Source organism: Trachinotus anak, unplaced genomic scaffold, assembly GCF_046630095.1.
Source record: "Trachinotus anak isolate AG129_WGS33_773 ecotype Australia unplaced genomic scaffold, CSIRO_AGI_Tana_v1 ptg000026l, whole genome shotgun sequence".
NCBI lineage: Eukaryota > Metazoa > Chordata > Actinopteri > Carangiformes > Carangidae > Trachinotus > Trachinotus anak.
The window spans coordinates 6,089,034-6,116,947 of NW_027273877.1; the positions used below are offsets into that span (position 1 = coordinate 6,089,034).

The window sequence follows — 27,914 nt, forward strand, 5'->3', positions numbered from 1 at the left end:
TAACCATTATACCTACGTAAATAAAGGCTTTTGATAAATCTTTCCCTCTTGCGCTGCCTAAGGCAGCCTGAAGAATGTTTTCTTCTGTTTTCACTGAAACAGACTACCACACAAAAGTTAACCATGCTAGTGCTGACAGCAAAAAGACAGTCTCTGCATTTGCGTAGGAATGACGCTGTGGTCTCCGTGTTTGGCTGCTACAAAGCCTTCATGACGCCTGTATCGAACAGCCAAAGAGCTGATCAAAATGAAGTGCTGCCTGAGCTAATCTGACAGATCACCATGCAGCTAGTGTGTTGAAATTCATCTCAGTATCCCATATGGCGGACAACTTCAAAGGCCTTCTTTTGAAGTAGTCTGCCCTGACAAGTCCAAAGGCTCATAAGCCTTAAAGAGGCCGTTATTGCAGCAGAGGAACAGTGCATGTACACTTGCTACATAAATCTTTGCTGAATGCTGCAATGAGGGAGCTGTATGACCCAAGAAACACACCAGTCCTTATGTCATAACAGCACTAAAAAAACAGCTGAGATGGGTGGGCAGAGAGAGAAAATGGGCAAAGTAAAAAGGCCATATTTTTTGTCAAAGTTTTACGTAAGCAAAATTTTCACTGTGCGTTTTCTTGCAAGTCCCTCCTCAAAGAAATACAATATGTTACTTGAAAATGTAAACCTTCGCCTTTAATATATCACGTCTAATGATGCTTTATGCCTGAATATCTTGACCTGCCAGAAGCACTGAATATCTTACGTTGTTTGACAGTTCAACCTGGAACGCAGCACAAAAAAGAGCTAAACACTGTGATATCAGGTTGCAATGTTGCTGCCGTTTTCCCTTCCTTGAGGTAACGAAGAATCCCAAGACAATCACACATTCCTAGGGTGATAATAGCACCATTGTGCTTTACGTCTATTATTAACACTTCCAGCTCAAGTTGTCCCTGTTGCCTATTCTCCTCATGCTATGACTGGACAATGGGATATTGTTATCAGTCCTCTTGCCTCTAGAAAGACGCTTAATGAACAGGTTTCTGCCATCGCTGCAGCGACCAAAACAAACCCGGTTGGTAGGGAAACAAGACAGTAGTCATTACAGCTTAGTGTGGTGTTTACTCGCCTCAGGGCTGTTGACAGCTCTTGAGTGAGGATTTCCCCAAGTGTCAGGCTGTGGCGAGCAAAGTGAAGAAATCAGACGTGCACGGAAGCACACACACAGACACACACACAGACACAGTGTGGTTTCATGTCAACCTTGACTGCACTGTAGTCATCGATATATCAACACTTAAAGCATTCTACACACACACACACACACACACACACAAACACACACACACTGAAAACATGAGCTTGCACCACATGCTCAAACACACACACACACACTCAGAATGATGTAGTCAGCAGATAAAGTATCAGCTGCACTGCCGCTGTGTGTGGTTTTTTTTTCACCTCCTTCAACTGAGTCTCCAGTGGAGACACAACACACATCTCATGCTGCAACAGACTGTGTGACAGCCTCTTCATCTCATCTCATCGACTGTCTCACAGACAGACCTTGTGTGTGTGTGTGTGTGTGTGTGTCTGTGTATGTCTGTGTGTGTGTCTGTGTGTGTGTCTGTGTGTGTCTGTGTGTGTGTGTGTACAGTATGTAGTCTAGCTGCAGCTTTAGGCACAGAAAGTGCACACACGTAAGAAAAAGTGTGCAGACATTTGACAGGCAGCTTACATGATGTGACAGATGATGTGCAGACACTTTGCCTCAGGTGGCTAAAAACAGTATCTACTATCCCTATAGGAGATTACAGTTTGTCTGTGGTACATATTCTATAGTAGTCTACAGCAACCTTATCATACTTATCCTCCTTTAGCATTTCACACTTATAATTCAGCAAGGATCCCCATGTCTTTCATGGGTAGTCATATACAGTCATATTTGCATTCAAACTTCACAGTTTATCAAAAATCAAGTTTGTTTAACATGACTTTACAGACTGGATCCATCCTCTATTTGCCAGGTGCAGGATTACAATCTATATGCTGGATTAATGCTCAAAAAATGTTATAATGGCAACTTTTCAACCCTGACAGGTCTACACCGAACAGTGGCTATGACAAAGTCCTATAAACATATAGGCTTATTTCATCAAGAGTCAAGATACTTGCATAATGTATGCTGGTCAGAAACAATAGAGGAAAAGTCCCTCCATCAACAATATAAAAGAAGAGAAGCAAAACCAATATGCTCACTGATGAAGCAAGAGCTATGTCCTGAAGTATTGCTTCATTCATTCAATGCACCATACAAAATAACTTTGGTTAAACAAGGCTTACAGTGAAATGACTCAAACTGATTTTCTCATCTTCCCACAGCCATTTTCTCTGACAGTTAGCATTTTTAAACTTGTGTCTTTCTGAGCTCATCATCTGTAAGAGCTGTAATACTTGGGTCTTTGACAGATTTTCTCCCTGGTTCATTTCTGCAGTGAAGATGTCAGGAGAACTCATTTTCACTTTTACTAAATTACACATTTATTTCCTCTGTTGCAAAACACATTATGCCAACCCTCAGAAACTCTTGCAGATGAACTAACCAAACACTTTTCAAGGGTCTCTCCATTCAAAAAAATGAGCATCTGATGTGATGAATGAACACATAATTGTCTGGTCCTGAAATATGAGACCACCCCCACTTTTTTAAAGCTTATTTCCAGAAGGAAATATCATCTTATACTCAGGGCAATATGGTATTCATTCTCTCCAGAGCAGCACAGAACTGTCAGCATAGTTGTTTTCACTGTGCTAGTCTTATAATAAGAGGGAAAACCCGGTAGAATTATTGACTTATATTAATTTTTGGGTTCTTGGTTTCTTGAATATTGTACCTGTACCATACTGTATATAGATGGTCCTTTGTCATGTTGTCCACTTGTCTGACAAAGACAAGCAAGGGTCCAGCGTGTGCATCTGTGCATGCATGCATGCATCTGCGCATATGTAAATGCGTGTAATCTGTTCATCTCTAGCATGGCCTCTTTCCACTGATAGGTTCACCTGCTCTTAGACTCTTCTGTTAGTTTAAGATCCCTTATCTATATGAGAACCTGCTCACACACATGCATGGATGACTTGTTCCTCTGTGAATGCACATGCAGCTTTCACTTAAGGTTGAATGGAGCGAACAAAAGGAGGAAGATGATAGGTTTAAGAAGGACTGGAGGATTAGGAGGGGAAGTTAGGACAAAAAGAGGAGGCGGAGCATACGTCAGGACATCAGTGCTTAGTGGGCTGAGTTAGGGCCAGACCCTTAGACAGGCCTGATGGACGGGCTCATATGTTCACCGATGGGGATAGAGATATGGATACACACATAATGACTAAAGTCATGCAGACGCACACAGCCAAGGTTTACTGGGAAAGTTCTCACTGTGCTCAAGAAGAAGGTTATGTAATAGGGCCCCCGTGTCATGCCTGCAGAGAATCTCTATACATGGGGTCCTCTTACATGACGCTGTGTCTCAGATCAGATGATCATGGTGCCGTAAAAGGTACCCTGGTGAGTATATAACTTTGTAAACACATCAATTTATGTGTCAAATATTTGCAAAGCCAATTTTTTTGAATATTTTTGAACATACAGCCACGTTTTCCAGATGACACTCTCCATCTCTGTATTTTGCAAACAACTCCTAATCAGTCGATAAGTTCTGAAATCATGGGCTGATTGTATATCTGTTTGTTTGTGTTTGCTAGTAGAGCACCACGGCCAAAAACTCCAACAAGGTAAAGTGATCATGTAAATTTTACATCTGGGCCTCATAAGGAATATTACTACACGTGAAAAAATTACAAATTGTTGTGCCCAACACTTGAACAAACAGACAACAAATATAGATTGAAAAAGTGTTATGCCCAACACTAACTGTGCATTCCTCTGGTTCATGCAGTAGGTCTGTCCAGGTCCACATGCTAACATGAAGCAAGTTACATTCAAAATCTAGCAACAAACTGCAGAGGAAACAGACCTGATAAACAAATCATGACATACACAAAGCATGTGATCTGAACACATAGAAGCTCCTTCTACACTCCACTTTAAGGACATATCCAGGATATACATTAGGATATATCCAGACATCTCAATAAAATACACACACACACGCAGTCACACAGATAACTTCAATCCTCATCTCACCACAAGCTTTCCACCTTCCTGAATGAAAGCGCTGCAGAACAAAGTAGACCACAGTGGTATCTCTGTGGGCGACAGGAAGGAAGAAGATAAGACAAGTGGTTGATGTGGTGCAGAGGTGATAGTCTGATTTAAGAGGCATAAAAATAATATAAAAAGATAATATCGATTCACCAGGCAAGCTATCTGCTTATTATTTCAGATGTGTTTTTTCTGTGATTCCCATGTGATTGCCTCCCATGCACTTATTTGTGTGTCTGTGCAGTCAGTGGGGTAAAACTGTATGGAATCGTACGCTCTTTCAATTCTGCATTAAAAGAGAGTGATAGAATCATGCTGCAGCTGGGTGGGCAGGCCATGCACGTCTATTGTCTGTCAACCAAAAAAGGGAGTCAGAGAGAACTGATTTTTTGGGGCTTAACGTACAGGAACAGCCAATAGATGTGTATGTGTAATTTTCTTCACGAAATGCCCCATTTTGAAAATGTAAAAATAAAAACTGGACTTTCAGCAGTTGGCTAACAAGTATCAGATTCCCTTGAGAGTTCAAGAAATGAAAACAAAATCAAACATGGAGAAAATTAGGAGTCTCACAATAATGAAAGTTGAATTGTTATTATTATTATTCAACTGTTTTTATTGGCATAAAAGTTGAAGTGGAACTTTAGTGTAGTAGTTGATCCATGAATGAATTTCACTTTCGGTGTTAGCCATGGACGTGGGAAGTGAGATTTATAGAATTTCCAGCTGGAGTTACAGTAATAATGCTGTGTTCAAGTACAGCATCAACTGGTGAGATTCAAGGGAATTCAATTTTGATGAGCATAAAAATTGTACCCGGAAAGCACAGACACCTCATTCAGCAAGTGAAAGTAGGAATGATGTACGTCATTAGCATTCGAAGTCACTGTTTGACATGACATTCAGTGTGAACAATCAGTTTCCATTGTCAGTCTTTGGAAAGACTTTCTCAGCACTGGTTAATAAATAGATAAAACCTCAGTTATATAACCTCTTCATACCGCGGCTACAAAACACTTCCTTCGCACCACTGTAAGTGTAACATAAATAAAACCATGTTCTGACCAAAGGCTTTTGAATGTAGGGGAAATAGTACATATAACGTCTTTACTCGGAAGTAGGATCTAGGAGGAACACTTAAATACAATGTAAACCCAACATTTACCACATTTACACGCTGATTTATGTACTGTGGATGTCCTGAGGTGAGGGTAATATAGTCCTAAAGCCAGTAACAGTCACAGGTTGCCATCATGCCTATATAAGGAGAAGCTCTGCTCCTGTAAAAGCCACTGCCGTGCTGGCAGGTTAATCATATGTTATGTTCAAGTTTAAAGTGCTTCTTTCGTGGTTGCATTCTCAGAAATGGAATTCACCTCATCTTCAAAGATATTTTTACAAGTTTAAACAATAATACTGGTTTTGTGCTTTAGAAAACCGGCCCCGTTCTAATTAGGTCTAATCTTGACTCAGGAAGTAGGCTCTGTTTTAGGCTTTTTTTTTTTTTTTACAGTGAAACCCATTTTAAACGTTGTGCTGCCTTGTGCCTGAGTATAGGTGCATGATGAACCATTGTTTTTTCAGCTTTAACACATTGCAGTGTATCGTATGATTTATGGTCGCATGGCCTTCAGCGCCGACACACATCCACATGCACAAACACACAAGAGCACACACACTATGAATATATGTTCAACCTTTCATTGCCTATTGAAACTATCCTGCCTCATTTGAAAACAAGGACCTTCCACACTGCTCTGTTAATATATTATTTTTGGGGCTACATTCCAGCTACACTGAATAAAAATATACTAAAATGATAACTATTCTTTAATGGGATGAGTACACTGGAGGACCAAATGTGATCCAGCTTTTGGTCATTTATAGCTGCCAGATTTGGCAAGGTTTTGCTGGGTCAAACCTGGGCCAATTTGGGCTGAGCTTGCAGAACTAGGGCCAGCTTTGGTCCATCGTATACCCATGGATGTTTTGTTATGCAAGTCATTCATCATGATTCTGGCATGAGTCCGACAACCAGGTGTGCCAGATTTACTCAATTGTTGGACCAAGTAATTTCAGACACCTGTAAGTCTGGGTGCCATGTATGAAGACCGACTCTCTGACACTTTTTTTTCTAATCTCAGGGGTTTCATAACATTTCGAAGAAGTGAGCATAGTGTGATCATTAAAATGCCAGAAAACATGGTCCACACATGAGAAAGTGGGAGAAGTACATGTCATCACCATAAAAGCATTACAGAGAGGAGAAATAACAAGAGAGGCCAGCGTTTGACTGAAATGACCAAAACTTAAGGATCAACAAATTTTTGATCTTGAAAATATTTGTTTGACAAAACAAACCCAGCTACAAGGCCCACTTGCTGGCTTTCAACAATATGACACAGTCATTATTAGCTGAGGAACATGTATTATGGATGTTGGTAATCTTTCAAAATAAAACCAGAGAGATGACAGCTATATGTGGTTCTGTATGAAAGTGACCCCTGACAGGTGAAAAGGTCAAAAAAGGTCTCATAAGATCCAGCCCCTGTTGGTTATCAGCTTCTTGCCCACCTTCCTCTTCAGAGTATCTTTGCTGGGGCAGCTTGTTATATGGCTCATATTGTTGATAGTGATGTAAACCTACATTACTGCACGTTACTCTGCAGCCCACCTTGCAGCAAGCACAGCTAAAACATGCAGATCATGTATAGGAGGTTTTAACCATTTATTTGTTGCCTTGAGTTTTCCCCAACCATAACAAATGTAGTTTTCACATGCATTAACCCTTGGCTAACCTTTTCATGTGAAAAAGCTGACAAATACTGTCTCCTATTCATGTTGTTGTCTGCGAGTTGTTAGTTTTGGATTTCATGTTCATTTCACAAGTCATGTGTGAAATGAGCCGCCACATGTACCTCTATGTTTGCTGCCAAAAGTGCTCCATCCATCACCAATACACCCATCCATCCATGCATGTGAAAACAATGCACAATAGAGCCTGTGTGTATGTGTCATGCCACACCCTCTCTCCACTCAAGTGCCATGATGAGACAGGTACCTAATGCCCCTATTGTTTTCCCCCTCAGACACACATATAGACACGTATGCACACACTAAAGAATATGTAAGTCCCTGAGGTATTTCCTCTAGCTAAGCTGCGACGTGATGAGCTGTCAGACCATGGTGATTTGAGCAATGATTATATAGGCAGGTAGAGAGAAAAGGAGGGATACACACATTTTCTTCTGCACTTCAGTCCTGTGTGGTCCAACGCACACCCATGAAACACCGTCACAATGAGGCTATTGTCTCTCATGGACAAGCCTGAGGCAGTAGGTATGAATAATGGGGAAGAGAATGAAACATGTGAGACAGACAAGGACAGGAGATGAAGGATACAGGTAGGAAATGAATGAAGAGAAAAAGGAAGGATGACTGAAAATTGAGAAAATGACGTAAGCATCAAGGAATACAAAGAGCGGAGGAGCAGACTGAAAGATTATAGGTGCAGAGAAGGATGGGTTTATGAAAGAGGACAGTTTATTTAGCAGCTGCTCTTAAACACTTTGTATAGATTGTGCTGACTGAGTGTACAGTTGGCTTGGAGACAGAGCTAATAGATAATGACATTCTGTAAATAAGGATTATACTGTACAACAAGTTGTTTGACTCATGCAATCTGTTTGGTTAGCAGACATGTTCCAACAGCTGTAGAAAAATGGAAATGATTGCCGTGGCTTGATACACCAACTTGTGACAGACACAAGTTGTGGTTTTTCCTCTTTTTCTGTTAACTTTTGTTTTGCCTGCTTTGAAGAAAACCTTTCAAACAGCCACCACTAACCATTGCATAAAAGCTAACTTAACTGGGAAGACATTCCTGACAAAGACAATATTGTATGTACTTTGGTTTCGCCACTTTTGTGCTTAGCTGCATCACCGCCGCGCCTATAATCACATCACACTAAAGCACACCCACTTTTGCTAGGCTCCTTTTAATATACAAAAGAAGCTTTAGAAAACGTATTTCAACTGGCGTCAGTGCAGAACTGTCAACAAAGAAGAGTCAAACTTGCTTATACACAGTCAGCTTATACATGTATGAATGAATATGAATGGGAGCAGTCTGTAATTAAGGTACTTCAAATGTCAAGACACTCCATTCACATCACATTCAATAAGGGAGTATTACTTCTTAATGACTGTCTCATTTCACCACTCAAGGGTTTTAAAGCATAAGAGAGGACACTGTTAAATAGGAACGGATAATATTTTATCACCTCATTTCATTTCACATTACAATGGATAAAGGCAGGAAATTCCCAAACACTTGATTACAAAGTGTTCGTCTTTCAGTGGTAATTAATAGGAGTAGCTCTGGTGTCTATGGACGCACAAAACAAATATCACAGTCACATGGATTGCTACCAGACACCATAAACCCTACATTAACTTTCTTTGACTGCATTGCACGTCTTTGATTTCATATACATTTTTAGGGCTTAAAAGTTTCTATTACACTGACACACACAAATATCAAATGGATTCTTAAGTTTGCATCTGGTATGAGGGGAAACAGTTTGCTGCTGGCTGTGAGGGGTTACTTTCTTAATACAGATAGACAACAAATTTTAAAAACATATTTTCTTACTTAGCTCTTGCAGTATCATGCAGATTGTTTGGTTTTGATCCAAGTTTGAGATTTCTGCCTCTGGGATTTGTCTCCACCCCAACACAATGGATTTGAATGGAATGTATGGTGTTCACAAAAGGATGAGGTTAAATCCTCAGATACAGATATCAACAAATAAACCAAAACTGTCTGCATGGCACAATACTACAAAGAGTAAAAACTGAATTTATAGTTGCTTGTAAGGTAGCTGAGCCTATGCAGTTAGCCCTCATTGCTACATTGTGCTCTACACTACGCTAGCTAAGGCACACCTCCTCAAAACTGTAAAATGACTGACTTGATAGTCAGCTTGTGTTTTCTCTTTCAAGCTTCTGATGTCAGTGCAGACATTTTAGGAAACACACTTATTTGCCTTATGCTGAAAGTACGATTAGAGGGTTGAAGCCTGTCTATAAAGACTGAAAACAAGCAAGAGGTGTTTCAGTCCTAACGGCAGCGGGTGCTTCTCCTTTCCAACTAGCCTAAATATCACTGTTACAGTGAATGAAACAACCTGACTGCACAGAAATCTATCACAAAGTTAACAGATGACACAGCTACTTTGTAGAATATAATTAAAGGACCCTATGATCATACAATACAGCTATCTTGTGTTGCGGTGTCACTATCAACAAGTGAAGTCTGACACTGACCTATAAATCAAACTGTAATCTGGATAAACAGGCTTTTTAAAATGTCTTTTTTAAAAGTGCAATATTCTGCAAAATCAGTGACAGAATATTGTACTTTGGACAGTGATTGTATTCAGACATAAGACACTTTCATCAACAGAGAATCTGCTCACAATGGTGAGCACATACAACCAAATCTGGAGGCAAACTACAGTTTTAGGATTGTGCTTTTAAAGGAAGCATCTCAGTTAGAGAGAACATTTGTACACTATCATACCGTATAAATATCTACTGTACGTTCATGGATAACTTTTTCTGCATCTCTAAAGTATGGTAAGTAAAACTCTTGTCATTTTGTCAGCCAAGGAATTACTTCCACATGTTTTCATGATTGTAGCAGTTACTTTTTCAAAAAGTGGACATGTTTTTGAATGAAAATCTAAATTTAAATGGTTTATGGTGGAAAGGCTGCTCTCACAGCCCGGAGCCAAATGCACTGATCGCAGCAAAGAGGCCAGACACGTAGAGTGCTACACAACGCCAAACAGCATGGTCACACCTGACAGCGAAAGCCGCACGCACGCACACACACACACACACATTAACACACAAACAGACTCAGACACAAACACAGACATAGACATAAATACACAGACACACACGCGTAGTCTCATACACTCGTGCGGGCACACAAAAAGCCATAAAAATAGACAGACCAAAATACACACGCACACTCACATTAGCACACACATTCATAAACATAGACAGATATTCACACACAGACAACTATAGATACAGAGAGAGACACTCTGAGCCCTCAGGATATGCACTGTTATTTTTTCTGCCACATGGCTGCTTCAACTGTCCATCACACCAGTAAGAGCTGGTTTAATGTGCCCATAACTGTCTAGTGGAGTTATTTCATTGTGTTGGTCAGCTGTGGGCAACAACCACAGGCCATGCATCGACTGCAAGACCAAGGTGCAAATGTCCACGAGGCTGGCGTTACCTAAAGGAGAAGCCTCCGCAACCAGCAGACAGGCCAGTTTCGACATGCACCGCTCACAGGCATAAATCAAGCTTAAGTAAACTTTCAGTCAAGGACAGAATGAGTTAAAGATTTTGGTTGAAAGAGGGTGCATCACATGTCTGTGTGCAAGCAAGTAGAAAACCTGACCTATTCATAATGTTTTCAATTGGTCTGACTAAGAATTTCAATGTGAGTCAACTTCATAATAATTTTAGCGGCTATGCATGCCACTGCACATTTAGTTGACCCAGTTACCTGTCAGTGACTGATTATTGGTTTGTGATGCTATTTCTTAAGTGTTATTTAAGTGTTACAAGCTTAAAGCAAAATGTTATTGACTCTATGCACATAATGTAAAATATTCAGGGAAATATGGGAGAATACAGTCAACACTGTTTGACTCAATGCAAACTTTCCTGGCTATTTCCCTGCCTTAGGCCTGACTGCGTTCACACTACACATTCAGCATGCCAAGGTTCATCTGGGGGGATAACCATCAGGTCTCTGACAAGTTGGACTGATTCAAAGTGAGAAATAGAAAAAAACATTCAGGATAGTGGAAGAAAGTGTGAGTCAAGGGGTCAGTCCTCTAATTTCACTTTCAAGTAAGTTTACGGGTCTAACTAATTTCCCATTCAAATTGTATGTCTTCATTGTGGAGCTTTGTCATGGGTGTTTACCAAGCAGAGAGTTGTCTTACAAAAGACTGCAGTTGCATTATGGTAAATGTAGGATCCAATGTTTGACTTATAAAGGGACTAAAATTCAGGATATCTCAATTTCTGTGTCATCACTTTTAACTAAGATACCTTCAAAAAACTACTGACATACGTTTGTGTTTACCATAGTACTCATAAGGAAATGTTAGCATTCTAATATGCAAAACTAAAATAGTAAACATGGTAAACCTTAAAATTGCTTAAAGCCACAGTATGTAACTTCTTTGTTGAAATATGCTTCAAAACATATCTTGATGTGTGGAGGTTCTGTCAAAGACTGTGACCCTGACTCAGTGAACAGTCTGGCAGCAGTGCAGAGATATTCCCCTCTACAGTTTTTTACGGGAGACTCATCCTCCTAACCAATCAGAAAAGGTTTAAGTCAGGGGTGGGAGTTCACCTCTGTCAATCAATTCACAAATGCCTCTAGTCTACTACTACTCTCGCACCAAACCTACTCCTGCTAGTGCTAGCTTGATTTCCAGAAGTTGCATTCTGTAGCTTTAACATGGACATGTTAGATCAGGAACTGCATTTTGAGCATGTTAGCATGCTAACAGTAGCTTTTAGAGCCACAAGCATGGCTCATAGTTGGTTTTTAAATCTGTTTCTTATCAAGCCCCCCAAAACCTATGGTAATGCAATTCTAAGTAACCAAAGTTCCCCTTTAAAGACTTTTCTCATTATCAATATTATAATCTGACAAAATACTATAAAAACACAACCAATATATCAAAAGATAAACTTGGCCTAATAGTTCTTCATCTCTAATGTTTTTCATTTGAAAGAGGCAGCTTCTCTAACTGATGCCAGACATGCAAGAGAAGCTTCCAGCTCAAAATGCATTTGGATTATAACTAAGAGAAAAAGTATTCTAGAAAATAATTTTGCATTTTTTTGTTCAGTAGTTGGTGTATTTCCCTCGTTGCCATGGATATCTGACAAATTATCTGATGTCTCATGCAGATACCATATTTACAGTGCAACTACAATGGAAAATGGTTGTCCACTTAACAGTACACAGGTAAAATCATGTTGTAAACAGTACAATATATGAGTTGGGTTAATGGGAAGTACACTAAGGATCACAAAATTGCACAGAATATCACAGACTGGTGCTATATAGTGTGAAAATATCAACCAGTGGATTTTTCCTTTTAGTCACACCAACACTACGACCTATGATGTAACAGAGTTTACACCTTTAGGAAGGATGAACAAAGACTTACAGAGAGGACGAAAAGAAGAAGAACTGTCTGATGTTCTTCTGCTGACCTGAAGTTACAAACCCAGTGAAGCCTTGACCTCTAATGCCAGTCACCATTGACCTTCTGTGCAACACTGACATATACACACACAAGCATCTATATACACACAGAAGACCTTAGTAACTGTTGCTGTTTTGCTTTCTCTTAGTCCACACAGAGCCCACCACCACCTCCAGCCAACCTTTGCTCCAGCGACCTGGCATGGTGAATGTACCCTCATTTACACACAAATATAAACATAATTGAAGATACAATGGCAGTCCAGAGTAAAGCAATGGCATCTTTAGCATTCACATTATTTTGTATTTAGTTCTACACATGCGTTATACCTGACCAACAATCCACTACCTGCACTTGCTGAGCCTGGGTGCATACCATGCATGCATATGTGTGTGTGTCTGTGTGTGTGTGTGTGGCTGCAGGCTGGCCCGGACCCTGTTGAAATCGCAGTAATCCTCGCAGCCGATAAAGCCCTGTTGGTGGCAGTCCGGGAGGCCCCCAGGCGCTCGCCGCCCGGCCCAGCCTGGACCAAGCAGGGACCAAGAGCTGTAAGCTGCTTTCTTTGTGTCAGCCACCACATGCCACACCAAGACACAGCCAGCACTGGTGCTAGCTGGCAGTGAAGGAGATGTACACACACAGAACCAAAAACAAACAGTTATGCATGGAGGTAATGCAAGGATACAGGCAGAATAACTGACCTAAAACTGCACAATACAAGTCTGTATTTGTTAAAAACAAATGATAAAACACACTGTATGGTCCCTCCACATTGATACCTATTCAGGATGGCAAGTTTCTTACTCAGCTGAAGTTTTCAACCTTCATGAACCACCTTAAAAACAAGAACCTCCTCTTGGCTCCGCAGTCTGTCTGGAGAAGATTTTCCCCTGGTGCAACACTGACACTAGCAGGCAATAATGAAAAACTGCAGGCAAAAGTCTCTTAAGGTGGACCAGTGTTGATTGTCAACTCAACAGACTGAATGCAGTGGAGAAAAACTAATGTTGTGGCTGGTTCTGAGGAGATATCTCACTTCATATTAAATGTATAAATATGGATTTGATTTGACTGTGTAAAATTACTCAGAAGCTCAGGGTATAAGCTGAGGTGTTAAGTGCTGCTCACTATTTCTCCAAGAGAGGGAAAACGTCCTCAGAGGTCAACAGAAGAGGTCAAATGCTCAGTGGCAATGGCCTCAAGGTTGCTTAGACTCTCTCCCTCTCTCTCCGTCTCTCTTCCTCTCTCTTCCTCTCTCTCTCACACACACACAATCTCACACACACACACACACACACACACACACAACACGTAGGCAGCCACAGGGATACCATTCAAGTTGAATATGATGGATGCTGTTTGAGATATCCGCCTTTGGCCAAAGTAAAGCATAAAGTGTGTGTATCAGCACAGTGAACAACCCCAAAGTCACCCAGACCTGCAACACCACCCCCACAGAGTGACTGTTGAGGAACCGGTGGGTTGGAAGTTCATAGACTGGTCAGCCAGATGACACGCTCTGGCTGTTTGGGCAGGTTTTGTGCAGGAAAAGGTCAAGTTCAGTCCTTTTTTTTTTAATGAACTGAATTAATTCATTGATTCAATGAGTATGTTTTAGTGTTGGCTGTTGCAATGAGACCACAAAGAGGGAAAGGGGAAACAGTTTACAGTCTGTTGCTGAAGAGGTGGCCATATATGGCAAACTTGATATGAACAAAAACAGAAAACATATGTTTACATGTAATGTTGCAGGAATCTATAAATACACTCGAGCATGCTTCCAACTTGTTTTTCCAGTTTAAAATCAGCTTTAAACTTACTTCATCATGTGTATCTATGTATAGGAATGAAAGACCTTCAAGATCAAGCACATCAGACTAATAACCTGAGGGTCCTGCGGGTGAGAGATGGAGAGAGAGAGCGGTAAAGAGAGAGAGCAGATTAGATAAAGTAGAGAAGGTTGGAAACACAATAGCTAGATGAGAGAGACGTGAGATAACAGGATCAGGGAGACACACCACAGGACTGCAGCTTTGACAGGAGAGGGGACCTGCAGGGGATTTTGGGGCATACACACACAAACACACACGCACACATCAGATAATCGGATGTCAAGGCACTCAAGCACACACACGCACAGTGCACATGCTACCAGAAAAGAAGAGATTTCAGATAAAAAAATGTGTTCATATTCTGTCTGAAACTAAATCACAGCTTTAATGGAGTACGTGACAAGCTGCAGTATAGAAAGCGTGCACACAGGGGTTATTTACTGTAACAGTCTCACAGGCCTCTGAGTTTGCCAAAGCCTTTTGCTCCATGCAGCCACCAAGCCTCCACCACAACCGACCACTGTACACACTGATACTCAGTCAAGCCTCACCACAACAAAACTGCTGCCCTTAAAGTCACTTCACTTAATTACATCTCTCAAATAACACAAACATCCCTCTCCAACAGCATGTCACACTACACAATTTCTGCACATCAGCAAACACCAATACAACAAATCAGATGTGTTGAAAGATGTGTCTCCTGCATATTGATACCATAATAAGAAGCATTCAAATTAAACAATGACTTACCCTTAGAAGTGTCTAAGAAGTGTCTCTCCTCTGTTCAGACAAGTCCCAAAAATCTCCAGCAGTGCCACCAATGAAATCTTCCCATTTGCGGAGCTCAGAGATCCATGGACCCCTCGGTTTGCTGGTGCAGCGGCAGAAGCCTCCCTTGGACAGCAGCTGACCTGCTGTGGATACACTTGTTTCAGTTGTTTCTGACTCCGTGTCCGGTCCTTGTGGTCCCAGTATTTGCTTTTACTCACAGCTAACATTTTTGTCATTTTGGCTAAACCACCTCCAGAGGCACCATGATGTGCTTCTTTGCGCAATGAACGTTAGCTTTAGCCGCGGCAGAGCTGAGCTGCACGGCTCCCACCTGTTGCTTCTTCCTTTTGAGACTTTCTGAAAAGTCCGGTGAACTTTGGTATTTGTTTTTAACTCCTGGTCTTCCTTTCCTTTTTCTTTTAGAGCCTGTTGCTTTTCAGCACCTCGCTGTTGTCTCCTCCACTCTGCCATGTTTGTTCATAAACACCTGACACCAAAAGGAGCAATTAGTGTTAAGGGATATCACCATTGGCAACAAACTGGCCAATCAGTACACAGGATTTATGGCATTTTACCCACCTAAAAATATTATTATTATTATTATTATTATTATTATTATTATTATTATTATTATTAACAATAATAATAATAATAATAATAATAATAATAATATAATAATAATATTATTATAAGAATTTGTAGTCATGCTGAGAAATAAACAAACAAACATAACCTCCTGGTGGGGAGGTAGCTAATAAAGGTTCTAATAAGCCAGATGATTTCAAGATTTGGGGCCAGTGTTATAGCCACTGAAGGTCTGTACAAGTATAGTAGTAGATCTGTGCCTGTGTGCGAGGCTGAGTTGTATTTTTCTGTCTTTATGTGCAGTTAATGGATAATTGCATGGCAGGGATTTGTTGTCTTTTGTCTTTCTTTTTCTTAAGTTTAAGTGGGATCAAACTAAAACAACTTCGTTTGGAGACTCCATAGTCTCCGCCAGCAACAATGCATTGCCTTTGTCCTCTTTCATATTTGACACAGATTAGTGTATACTCTGGCAATGAAATGTGCTCTCTTTCCTTCGGGGGGGACATGGGCTTAATGAAAATAGATTGCAGGAGTGGAAATATAAAGCATGTGCCAACATTTAAAATCTCAGCAAAAAACTTGAACAACAAAAACTGATTGCACTGAAACTGAGGTTACAGTTCCTAACTGGGAAAAGCTTGGTCATTGTGGTCTTTATCTCCAATTCAGTTCATGACTCATTATAAAGCGAGTAAGAAGTGATCTTGGGAAAATTTTCCTCCCATTATTTTAAGCTGTTATCACTCAGAGGGGACTTGAAGCTGCTGATTCCTGTTCAGCAGCTTTACAACTGAGCTTCATCTCAGCAACGTCACTCCTCGTCAAGACAAAGAACATCCCTTCCCTCTTATCGGAAAAATGAAATGATTCACAAATCACACCACTTCTGGATGAAGTTTGGGAGTTTTTTTTTTTTTTTTTGCCATCAACCAACGTCAAATCAGCATCTTGCTAACGTCACAACAAATTTGAGCTGTCAAGTTTCTTTTGGACCGGACGGCTGAAGCTGCGGCCAAGTTAGAGCTAAGATAAACAAGGATGAGAACGGCCATGTTTCAAGAAAAGGAATAGAGCAGAACTCGAAGCTCCTGACCTCTTTTTGTTGCTGTTTGGGTTTGGACAATGGCCAGACTTTGGATCCCAGAAATTTACTGACTATTATTATTTGTCATGGCGTCCTTTAGGAGATGGGAATGGGTCAAACCGAGGGAGAAGACTTTACAAGAAGTCTGATTTAATGCTTACTCAATATCTTAACAACTGCTTGGCATTTTCAAGCATTTGACTCAGTACCCATGTCAGTTTCCTTCTAATGATCATGTAATGATTGTTGTGACATAGCAATAGACCACAACTTTCAAAATTAAAGCCTGCCAACTTTTTTGCTCTGGATATGTAATAAAACCGTGTCATTAAACCTAATCCAGGGGTTTTGCGGAATTGCCCAATTTCAAAGTTCTGTCTGGTGATAGTTCAAATGTTCAAATGTCTAAACAGATGTGATTACATCTACCTGACTTCTTTAGCTGCTGTATGAACTGTTCCTGGCCTGTCAGGGAAAATGCCACGATGTTGTTGTACCACTGAAGTACCTCTTTAGACGGGAGGTCAGGGTGGATGGTATGGTCAATAAAGTTGAAAAGAAACCACTGTTCTCATTCTTTCTCCATCTGACAGTCAGTGTTTTCTTTCAGCCAGGAATTTTAGTTGCCACAACACAACCAAACCTTAACCATAGTGGTTATAGATCAGAAAACAGCCATATGAATCAGTTTTGTAACAAACATTTGCTTTTGCAAGAAAAACAATATCATCCTCACAATAGAGAAAAGGAACCAGAAAGCCAATGGGAACGTATTTAACCTATTTTGTCTTTTAGTTTGGAGGGGTTGGTGCTGAAGTTAACTGGATGGAAAACATGACACACCTCTTATTTATTCCTATTCATTCAAAATTAGCTGTGACATGATTTAAAAATCAGCGAATGTCTTTTTTTAAATTGTAGCATATACATGAATGCAGCCAGTTTTGCTCGTAAACACATGGACACCATGTTCACCCTCATCCCCCTGTGTTCTCTGTTGTCTTCCTGTCCTGCTCCATCATGGGCCACCAGCCTCCAGATGGGGGGGATTTGTTTGCCACAGGGGTAAACAACCAGTTCCTGGGTGGCTCCTGGACTCTGATCCCCCTCTCCCCATGTCCTCACGGTCTTTTGAGGTTGACTTGGTGAAGCCACGCGCTTCTTAACACTTATTTCATCATGCAGGCAAAGCCCAGCCAAGACATGTTGTTGTTCGCACCAACAGCCTGGAGTAATTTCGAAGGCAAGGAAACAAGAATTCATAATCAGATGTTTCCAGCTGGTGTAAGCATTCAAAAACCTCCGGGGTCAGAGGCTTGGCTCTAGTCCTCAAGGGAACCATTTCTCCTCATGTGATTTATTCCATAAGATAAAGCAGCATGTTATTGAATACATCAATTCCATTTATGCATCCTCTCTTTTTCAGTTGTTTACAAAGCCTTGCACTTGTTGTACACATTTCCTGTACACTGCCAGGCCATCGCATGGACTTACAAGGGTGTTTTAATGGGGCCGGAGCATAACAGTTTATGTTGGCCGGACTCTTCATCTGCTCACTTCCTCCTCGTGTCGCATTAGTTTTGGCCCTGTCTGCTTGCCTCTTCGTCCATCTCCCTCGCCTTCCCCGGTTCTTTGCCCTGACGCTTTGTCCTCATCTCAACTTGAGTGCGTATCTAACCCCTCTTTTTGCACTCTTTTGCAACCATCCAAGCTGCCTCATTTATTAATTTTATCCGTCTTTACCCATTCCTGCTTACTCTACACAAAAGTGACAGGAATGTTTTTTCGCCTTTGCCCACTGAGCCACAATGTCTGTTTTTGACAACAGAAGTCCATTCACTCCACAGAGCAATTACTGTCCGGCTTAGATGAAGTTTAATCTAAACTTAATCTTCGGACTGTTGAGATTGTCTCTTGAGGTTTAATGCTCACACTTTTAAGACCCTTAAAGAAAGTTGGTTGTAAAGCCAGATGGCTGTAAGGCTCAGTGGGGTGAAACTCACTGTAAGAACCCTCTCAAGTTCTCTATGGTTGTCGGGGGATCTGTGCAGTCAACTAGATACAGAAAGGAAGGGAAATACACAGTTATGGTTTGCAGAAGAAGAAAAGAAGCAGACGAGAAGAAATAAGAAAGTACAAAAGAGAGAGGACACGGCATGCAAGTCTGCGTGTGAGTTATCTTCCTCGCAGAAATTTGTTAGCGTGCACGTGGTCGCTCTTTGTGTGCTTGGATGTGTGTTGAGTGTGTTCTCTCGTCGCGTCCTCTCCTCTGTGTCCATTATGGTGATAAGGCCTCCATTGAAGTGCTGCCAGCCCACAGATAAAGAGCCACAGAGAAACTTTCTGTGAACATGCCGCTCCTGCAGACCCCCACCACCCCAGCTGGTGCCAGGCTCCCATCAACATGCCCTCTGAAAAACTCCCCATCCCTCCAGTCTACATTTCTCATCTGCTCTTGTCTCTGATTCCCGGTACTGTTCATGCCAGGAACAAACTCTTACAACTTTGCAAGATTGTATATTTCTCAAAATCCCCATGATGTAATTATGTATTTGCATAATATTTTTATGATCACTGCGCTTCAAAATGACTGAATTTAATTTACCTTTTATGCCTCAAACCGCACTGAGTGTTAAAATTGGAAAAATCATCATATGACCACTAAGTGAATCACGATGAATCACAACATCCCCAATTGACAAGTGACCTTTAATTCATGTAGTTTCCCGATTTCTGTCTTTCTCTCATTTCCTGCCTTTCTAATAAATGCCTCAAAAATACTTACAAAAGGAGAACTTCCCCTTTTCTTTGTTCCTCTTTTCTCTTGTCTTCTCCAAACATGGTTAAACTCATTGTTACGTCCCTGTCAGTGCGCCAGCCGGTTCACTGTTGGCTACGTACTGCCCACAGACCAGTTCTGAGAGGCGACCACGCATGGCCAAACCCTCACTAACACTTTACACATCACAGGTTTGTCTTCTGTGCACACACTCTTACTCACCCATGCTCGCATAAGCGCACACTACACTACGATGCACATGCACACATGGTTATAAATGCATTCAGTCAAGCAATGAACATTATCCCCCTCCACACACACACACACACACACAAACACACTCTCAGCTATCTGAGTCAGATGCATGTGTGTGTGAGAGAGACAGTAGGTGCTTTGAAGTGCTACAAGGTGGGTTAAGGCCACGTATTGAGGGCGCAGCAGGGAGGCTGGCGTGCCAGGCTGGTTCTCCTCCGTGCCTGTTTCCTCAAAGGACCCCAGAGACCCAGCATGCCCTCTGGTGCTGTTTAGCGAGGCCTGCCAACAATAAGCCATATTAAAGCACTTAAGGAGGCACAAGAAATGGCCTGAATGTCACACACACAGGAGGAAAACCTGATGTTTCTGTGGCCTCCTTGGCTGACAGCAAACAACACACACCCAAACTTTATTTTTAAGCTTCACTGATAAGTTCTAAAAGACTTTAATGAATTTATACACCTGCTACAAAGCTGCAACAGAGCTGACCCACAGAAAGCAGTGCATTATTAGTTTTCTGCTGTTTAAAGCTTTGTCTCATATATAGGTGTGGTAGTTCTTGCTGCTGTAACAGCTAAGTGTGTGCCATCAGGAAAAAACAAAGAGAACATGTTCCATTTCTAATGGTAAAAACACAGAGAAAAGCACAGTATGCTACTTATATTGCTACAAAAACAACCTTATTTATGACTGAATAACAGCCATTTTGCCCCAAGAGAGGATTCTATTTTAATATATCTCATGATTGCAAGAAAGCCAGAGACACAGAGCATTACAGGGCAATATCTCTGCAGGCGGGGCCCTTTACTGTACTGTACTTATGACTTAGAATTGTGAAAACAAGCAGAAGAGCTGTTGAAACATAAACATAAAACTTGTGTCTTGTCTAAGTTTGTGACAAGTTTCATTCCAACGACCTCTGACCTCTTTTATATACAGAATTACTGCTGGCAGGAGGCAGCGGAGAAAGTTTTGGCTATCATGAGACCTTTACAGCACTGTGAAATCTTATTTATCAGGTTCTTATGATTATGAGTAATAAGGTGCTTTTTCACCCTGAGTAGAGACTCAGATTTTCATGTGTATCTTTGCCTGGGTGACATCAGTAAAGAAAAAATGGTCGTGACCCAGATAGAGCTCTGTCAAAACATAGAGCAACACAACAGTTTGCTTTGGTTTTATTTGTGTGGGATCCTCTGGACCAACGGAGAGGGGAGAAGACAGAGAGAAGATTCATGAAGGGGACTGGTGGAAGAAATGAGGATCACCACGCTCTGTGTTTGTCAACAACGTTTCCCCTCCAGCTGTGATGGTACGCTCTCTGGGTTTTTCCACAGTTGTGCGCTGCAGCAGCCAGAGACCCAGTAGGTGAATTGTGATGGCCTCATTCTTACTGTGCATCCCTTTCTCCTGAAAATATATTCATTTACTACTAATTAACTTTGTCAGCTATGCTTTTGAGAAATTATAATGATATTTTTATACTGGATCAGGCCTGGGAAGGATGTCAGGGCTGTGTCCTGTGTCACAGATGTTGTTAGATTTTGGGTAAAACTCTTAAAGTTATCGGAGATCATGGTTTTGGCTTGGTTTGGCTTTGGAGTCAAAGCCATGACCGTTCTCTCATAGGAAAACATGTGGTGTAAGCAGCTCAGCATCCTAAATTACAAAATTACATCCATACTGGATGATTCAATTTACATCCAATGTCAACCTTCAGCACCATTGAAGGTCCCTTAATGTAGGGAGGTGTTAAGCAAGAGTGTGGAGGTCAGGATCGTGGATGAGGCGCAGCCAACTTGTTTCATTCACGTTTTTATTAAATATTATTAAATATTAAGTGTTTTCATTGCCTTATCCTAATTCTCCTTCCCTAACCTTAACCATACAATGTGTTGCAAATGCATTGAGCATAATCCAGGGTTTTGCAGAATCATCCAATACTGATGTTGTTCTGTCTGGTGACAGGGTTGAACTAAGCTGTCAGTGAATGTTTTGCAGATATCATATGTCAGTAGGCAACAATTTGCATATATGTTTATGATGTGTCTGTTATCCATCCATTTGTCATCTGAATGCACTCATCCTGTGCAGGGCCGCAGAGGGCTGGAGCATATCCCAGCTCACCATCGGGCGAGACGCAAGGTACACCCTGGAGACGTTGCCAGTCTATTACACAGGTAAAGGTGTGGTCACATAAGCCTTTAGCTCAAGAAAACTGCCTGGAAAAAGATGTGATATCACAGCTCCAATGGGAAATTAATCAGTGCTAAGCAGAGGGATCACTCTGTAATAGTAACTCCGCAGGTTGTAGTAGGTAGCATAATGTTGGCATATATGGTAAATGCTAGAATAATTACTTATTCCCACACACAGTGCATCAGTGTTTCTATTTCTATTTCTATTTATATATTTATATATTTGTATTTGAACAAATGTCAAGTCTGACCTGCCAGTTCACCAGAGTCCACCTGAGGCTGCACACAACACTTAATGCATTCTCAGATTTGTCAGCTGTTTGGCTTTCAGTAGGAGTGAATAGGACATTAGGCAAATATTCACAAGACACAAGTCTAATATATATATCCCATAACTGTATACAGACCAGTTCACACTGGTCATTTATAGTTAACCTACACAGAAGCACGTAGAACACAGAACTGACAGAAGCAGGACCTTCTTGTTCTGATGCCACAGTGCTAACTCCACCATTTCCCTCTTGTGGTGGTTGTAAGGTGTATGCAGACACGCACCCAGACAAATATGTTTTTTGTTTTAATTCTTCTTTAAGATTCGATTTCAAACAGAGAGCCAGTCATTCAGGAAATCTCTGTCAGAGTAGTCCAGGCACGTTTGGGGGAAAAAGCGGGCACAGCACTTCATCATAAAGCAACTCCTGGAATGTGTTGAGCGTAATGGATTGATGATGTTAAAAGTGTCTGTGGGTGTGTTTTTTTTCCTCGTTAAAGCCACTTTGGTTAAGCGAAGGGAGGGCTACATGGAGAATTTACGTTTCAAAAAGTGGTTTGTCATTTTTGTGGTCTGCTGCACTCAGTTTTATTTGTTTCTTGTTTGAGCTCTTCCTGGCAACCGCTAAGCCCGGTGATGTCCATGACTGCAAAATATAACTGCATCTATGCTGTCTGTCTGAAGGCAGAAATGTGATGGCGATAAACTAAAATCAGTGTCTCATAAAAAGTATGAACATGAGATGATGCCTTTTCCAACACCCTTAAAGCACCGAGTTTATAACCCAATCTTTCCATGTGTACCATCTAGGAATGGACTGGTTTAAATGGAAAAATCCTCAAAATTCTTCCACTTAATCAAATTAGAGAAATACAAATAACCTCCCTTTTTATTTAGATTAACTAAGTACAGTAAAGCCACCATGATTGCAGGAAATTGCCTTTTTTTTTTTTTGAACGGAGGCATATTTTTCCATGACTGATGAGCGTCCTCTCTCCAAAAGGTGGATTGCATTGAGACCTGTGCTCAGAATAGTTCCAGAAGCAGAAATATCCATGTAAATTATATTTGATACTCATGCGCTCTGCGACCGTGAAAGCAGCAGAGTGTGGCTGACTGTCATAATATGTCCTTGGAAAAATATGTACTGGGTCAAATAATTGTCTTGGCTTTTGTTTGAAGCTGGATGGCGCTCAGGAATGGAGGAATTTGCTGTATTCAGATGATTAAAATAGTTGGGTGGCTTGTCAGCATCAGAAAAATGTGATATAGTTCTTATCACTGCGATCTTACCTACCTCCTCTTCAAACCTACTTTTATTTACACCTGATCTTTGAGTTGAGATTAATAATTGAATAAATGAACATCTCTTGGCTGTAATTATGCACTTTATTCACATTCTGTGGCACCTCTGATCACAATGTGTCGTACGAAAAGGGTTGTCAACGTGCTGCGGAAAATGGGCAGTGAAGGCCGGGGTATACTCGTCCATACAATGTGTCTTTCAACCTTGGCTCAAGAGTTCATACCTGCTCCAAAGGCCACAATTAGGATGCGCCAAGTCATCTAAATGGGGATCGTTTCTCCTCCGATGCTTTCATTCAGCTGTGCACTCAAACAGTGACGGAAAAATGAAAAAGTCAGTTTCAGAGACTAGCTTAAAATTTGCCAACTTCCAAGGTCAGCAGCTTTAAGTGATTGTTTTCCATTTCTGTCAATTTTGGACCAATTGTGCTTCCATCATCCACTCCCCTGTCGTGGGGGCTGTACATGTGAAGCCATTGTTTGACAGTGTTCAGTGTGAGCATGTGTACATCCATAAATGGAATCCATCAGATGGGAGTTTGTGGTGATGAAACAGGGTAAATGTCGCATCTACAAGCTGAAGTTTAAAAAAAAAAAAAGTCTGAAGCAGTTTAACCTACCCTGGTGCATATGGCAGTGATCTGGCTTAATTGCCAAGGATTTCCATTGCTTCTTAGCAGTTTAATCATCTCTTGCCGATTTTTGTGGGCCATCTGGAAATGATATGCTCTCAATTAACTCTCCTTTTCTCCGTTCAAGGTTTTAAGACCTTCTTCCACTTTGAAGCAGCTTCCAGGCCTACAGCAGACTGAGGCTTCACTTCAGCTTCCCCTAGCCTGTGATGCTAAAACTCAGTTGCAGACGTAGGAGCTGCTGCTACTGCTGCACATCAGTTATCTGCTGGACTCATTTTTCCTCCTCTCTCTCTCAGTTGCACTTTGTTTTGTGAACCTGGTCCTCATTACCCCTGACAGTGGGACTTTCTAAATAACTGTTAGGTGACATGTAGTGACATTTCTCACAATAAATCTTGCATGCACCCTGCCTGGAACTGCCTGTCTTCCCTGGGGATTTGCTCTTTTTGTATTGATGCAATCTCTTCAGCATCATTTCTACAACACCTTCAGAGCCCCTGCGTAGTGGATAACTCTTTATAACAGTATCGTGCCAGCATATGTTATTCTGCCTGGTGTGAAAGTCTTTGAAAAATGCCCAAGTGTTTCAGTTTTCCACTCCGAATGAGGGCATTTGGACAAAGCCAATATGTCTTGAGTGTAAACAAAAGTGAAAAATGACCAATTCCAATCTGCCACCCTTAAATAAGAAAATGAGAGTAAACAACAAAACGCTCATAAAAATTAATTAACTTCATGAGGATGGAAAAAGTGATGGATGTTTCGCTTCGTTGCATTTTAGTCTCCAGATTCTTGCCAAGGCTGTAATTTGCATCCTTGCAGTGATGTTTATTTAGGAGAGCAGATGTTTTATTGAAATTTGGGGAGATGCAAAGCTTCAATCCATGTGGTCTTCTTAAAGCTTCACATCAACTGTCCCAACGGCCCCGTTTCTCTTATAAATAAATGAGAGAATGCATATGATGACTTTGTTTTTGTCTGTGCGCCCATATGTACACGTTGGAAACACATGTGTGGGATGGTTGGGAGCAGGGAAAATCAGACTTTTGGGTATGAAGTCACATGGCAAGTAGCTAGCTAGGTGATGGCAGAGGGCCAGTTTTCCTCCTTTTTGATGAGAACCATGTATCTGGTGCAACACGTGCGGAGGAAGGTATGGTGTCAGAGAATACCAGCGCTTCTGCATCATCCCCGACCACCTCAGCTGTCCCTGATCCTCCGCCTTTCTTCTTTATCTCTATTATCTGCTCCTCATCTCTATCATCCTCCTCTTTTCTTTCTGCCTTTTTTTCCCCTCCTGCACTCTCCTGCAGTACGCACATGCTCTCATACGTCTCCTGGTGGCCTCTGCTTGTGTGTCCATATGTGAAGCTGAAAGCAGGTCAGGGGGAATCTGGGTAGGCTTTGTTTTTGCGTAGAGGTGAGCATGTCACAACAGGATTGAATACTTCCCGTGGTCCTTGACACTCCATAGGGCCCCCTGTTTCCCTCAGCACTCTGTTTAGATAAGGGGCCTCGTGCCCTCCTTTTCAGGGGCCCCCAGGCACTTACAGCTGAGATGCAGGCTGGAGTGATTATTTGGACGGGGAGATGTGCACGTGCATAGCCCTCCCCTCATCTTCCCCCCAAATTTTATATTTGCAAACTCACCAGCTCAGCAGCGTATATCCCCAGTCCTCCCATTGCAACCTCAGGGCTCTTTTCTTGTTGTTTTCTTGCTGCAACAAACAAGTTATTGTTTATTTACAACAGAGTTTTATAGCAACATAAAGCATTTATGAAGCTGTTTCTCAACTTGTTGAAGACTGGTGGGACTACCTGACTCACTTATAATGATCCCAGTGGACTGAAAGCCCCCACGATTCTCAGAGCTGATTAATTCTCACCTTTTTCATGTTATTTATAGGTTTTCAACAGTTTTCAACAGTTTAAATTACTTGAGAGAAAAGATCGGCTTCAACATGTGGCTCTCAGTAACAGAGACAAAACAAAATAGCCCAGAACAATCAGCAGTTTCATTCCAGGACAAAACAAGACTAGGCGGAGAAATACAGGCTGTAATATATTTCACACTATATTAAGAAGAAAGAAAACATTTGGTCAAAAAAATAAAATCTATATATTGAAAACATACACTTGTAATTTTGGCACAGACTCAGGAGACTGCATGTGCAACATATTTCAATGGATCCAATGCTTTTATTCTTTCTGCCTCTAATTGAAAAGTTGAACATGACCACAGCTGGTTTCAGCATTTGTTGCATCCATGAATAAAACTCTCGAAGCCTGTGTGTATGTGCACGTAGAATGCAGTCTAGAGGCTTAAAGCACTGTTGTCCTTATAAGCTCATAAGATCAATATGAAATATAAAGGGTAGGGTATACGCCACATGATTGGAGCCAGGACTTTGGAGTTCCAGGTAAATGTTCAAGATCAAGAGGAAATCTTGTGTCTTTAGAGTTATTTGGGGAGCACTCCTATCACTAAGACTATAGTGATCCTGTCTTAAACCTGTCTGGAACTTTTGTGATCTGATCTTAAGTTTGAAAAACCACCAGGACCTGGACAGAGGTGGTGATAACATCTTAAAATGTGCAGTCCTCTCCTTGTTAAATATATATATATACCGTATGTGCATTACAAGGATTGAAATAAGGTTAATTGTGTGACCTAAATGATATAGTTTTGGAGAGACGTCATGTCCTCGCTCTAGCTTCATTATTAGACACATATATGGGAGCCTCACTGTAAATATGAAGCAATAAACATCCGCTGTTTCTGTTTAGTTAAAGAGCATTTGCATTATGCAGATGAAAGATGTGATTTTCTTTAGGTAACTTTCCTTTAGACGGTTAGGTTTTAACATTTATGTGTGCAGGCACATTCCTGCTCAAAACTGAATATTTGTTGTGGGGAAACAGTGAATCCAGTCCCACACCACAAATAGTAAACAGTTGTTGAGAAGGTCCTCTCACAGCAGTTTCACATATCCTGAACGTGCAGTCCTTTCACTCAGACAGAGCAGCCTGATGCCCACTTTGATGAAAACCGTAGTGTAATGAGGAATGGCTCCTGTAGCTATGACTCACTGTGTTTGTCCCTTTTTTTTCACATAAGCAGAGTGACCTCCTGAGACCTCCATTATTCATCTAACACACAGACAGGTAGACTTTACTTTTAAAAATGCTTTTGTGATACTCTGTTGGTCTTTAAAGGGTTATTTATCATAATGAACGCCCCCTCCCTTCCTCCACAGAGGTCAGGGTCAGCAAAACACAATATCTGTGGACCTGAAAATGAGTGTATTGATGTGTATTGATTCTAGATCAGCTTCATGAATATCTAAAGGAAGCTGCCATTTGTAAGTGACCCTGAATACAACTGGGTGTCATTATAAAGACATGGCTAACAGAATATGTCCACCTGAGCTGCTGTGGAAAGCCAACACGTTCCACAGATTCCTGCTTGGTTAAAAAAAAAAAAAAGAAAGAAAGAAAAAGAAAAGAAAGAAGATCATTTGTGGATAATTGCAACCACATTTTCAAGACACACTCCACTTCTTGGAGATGTCTGAGCAGACAAAGAGAAGAGTGATGGGTGAAACAAAGGTAAAGCAACTTCATTCTATCATTAATTTTAAGAAACTTCTCCTTAAATCT

General features: G+C 41.1%; 1 protein-coding gene and 1 long non-coding RNA gene across 3 annotated transcripts in view; both read right to left on the reverse strand.

Moving 5' to 3' along the window:
- The window catches only part of LOC139609929 (sodium- and chloride-dependent GABA transporter 2-like), a 120,483-nt gene extending 104,857 nt beyond the window's left edge, over nt 1-15,626 (reverse strand). For both annotated transcript variants that reach the window (XM_071464994.1, XM_071464993.1), the window contains exon 1: nt 15,119-15,626. The gene's annotated coding sequence lies outside the window, so the exon portion shown is untranslated. The remainder of the gene's footprint in view (nt 1-15,118) is intronic.
- A 7,982-nt stretch (nt 15,627-23,608) lies between these two features.
- Nucleotides 23,609-27,914, reverse strand: part of LOC139609896 (uncharacterized) — a 32,603-nt gene continuing 28,297 nt past the window's right edge. The window contains exon 5 of the long non-coding RNA XR_011685399.1: nt 23,609-25,972. This is a non-coding gene — a long non-coding RNA (uncharacterized lncRNA). The remainder of the gene's footprint in view (nt 25,973-27,914) is intronic.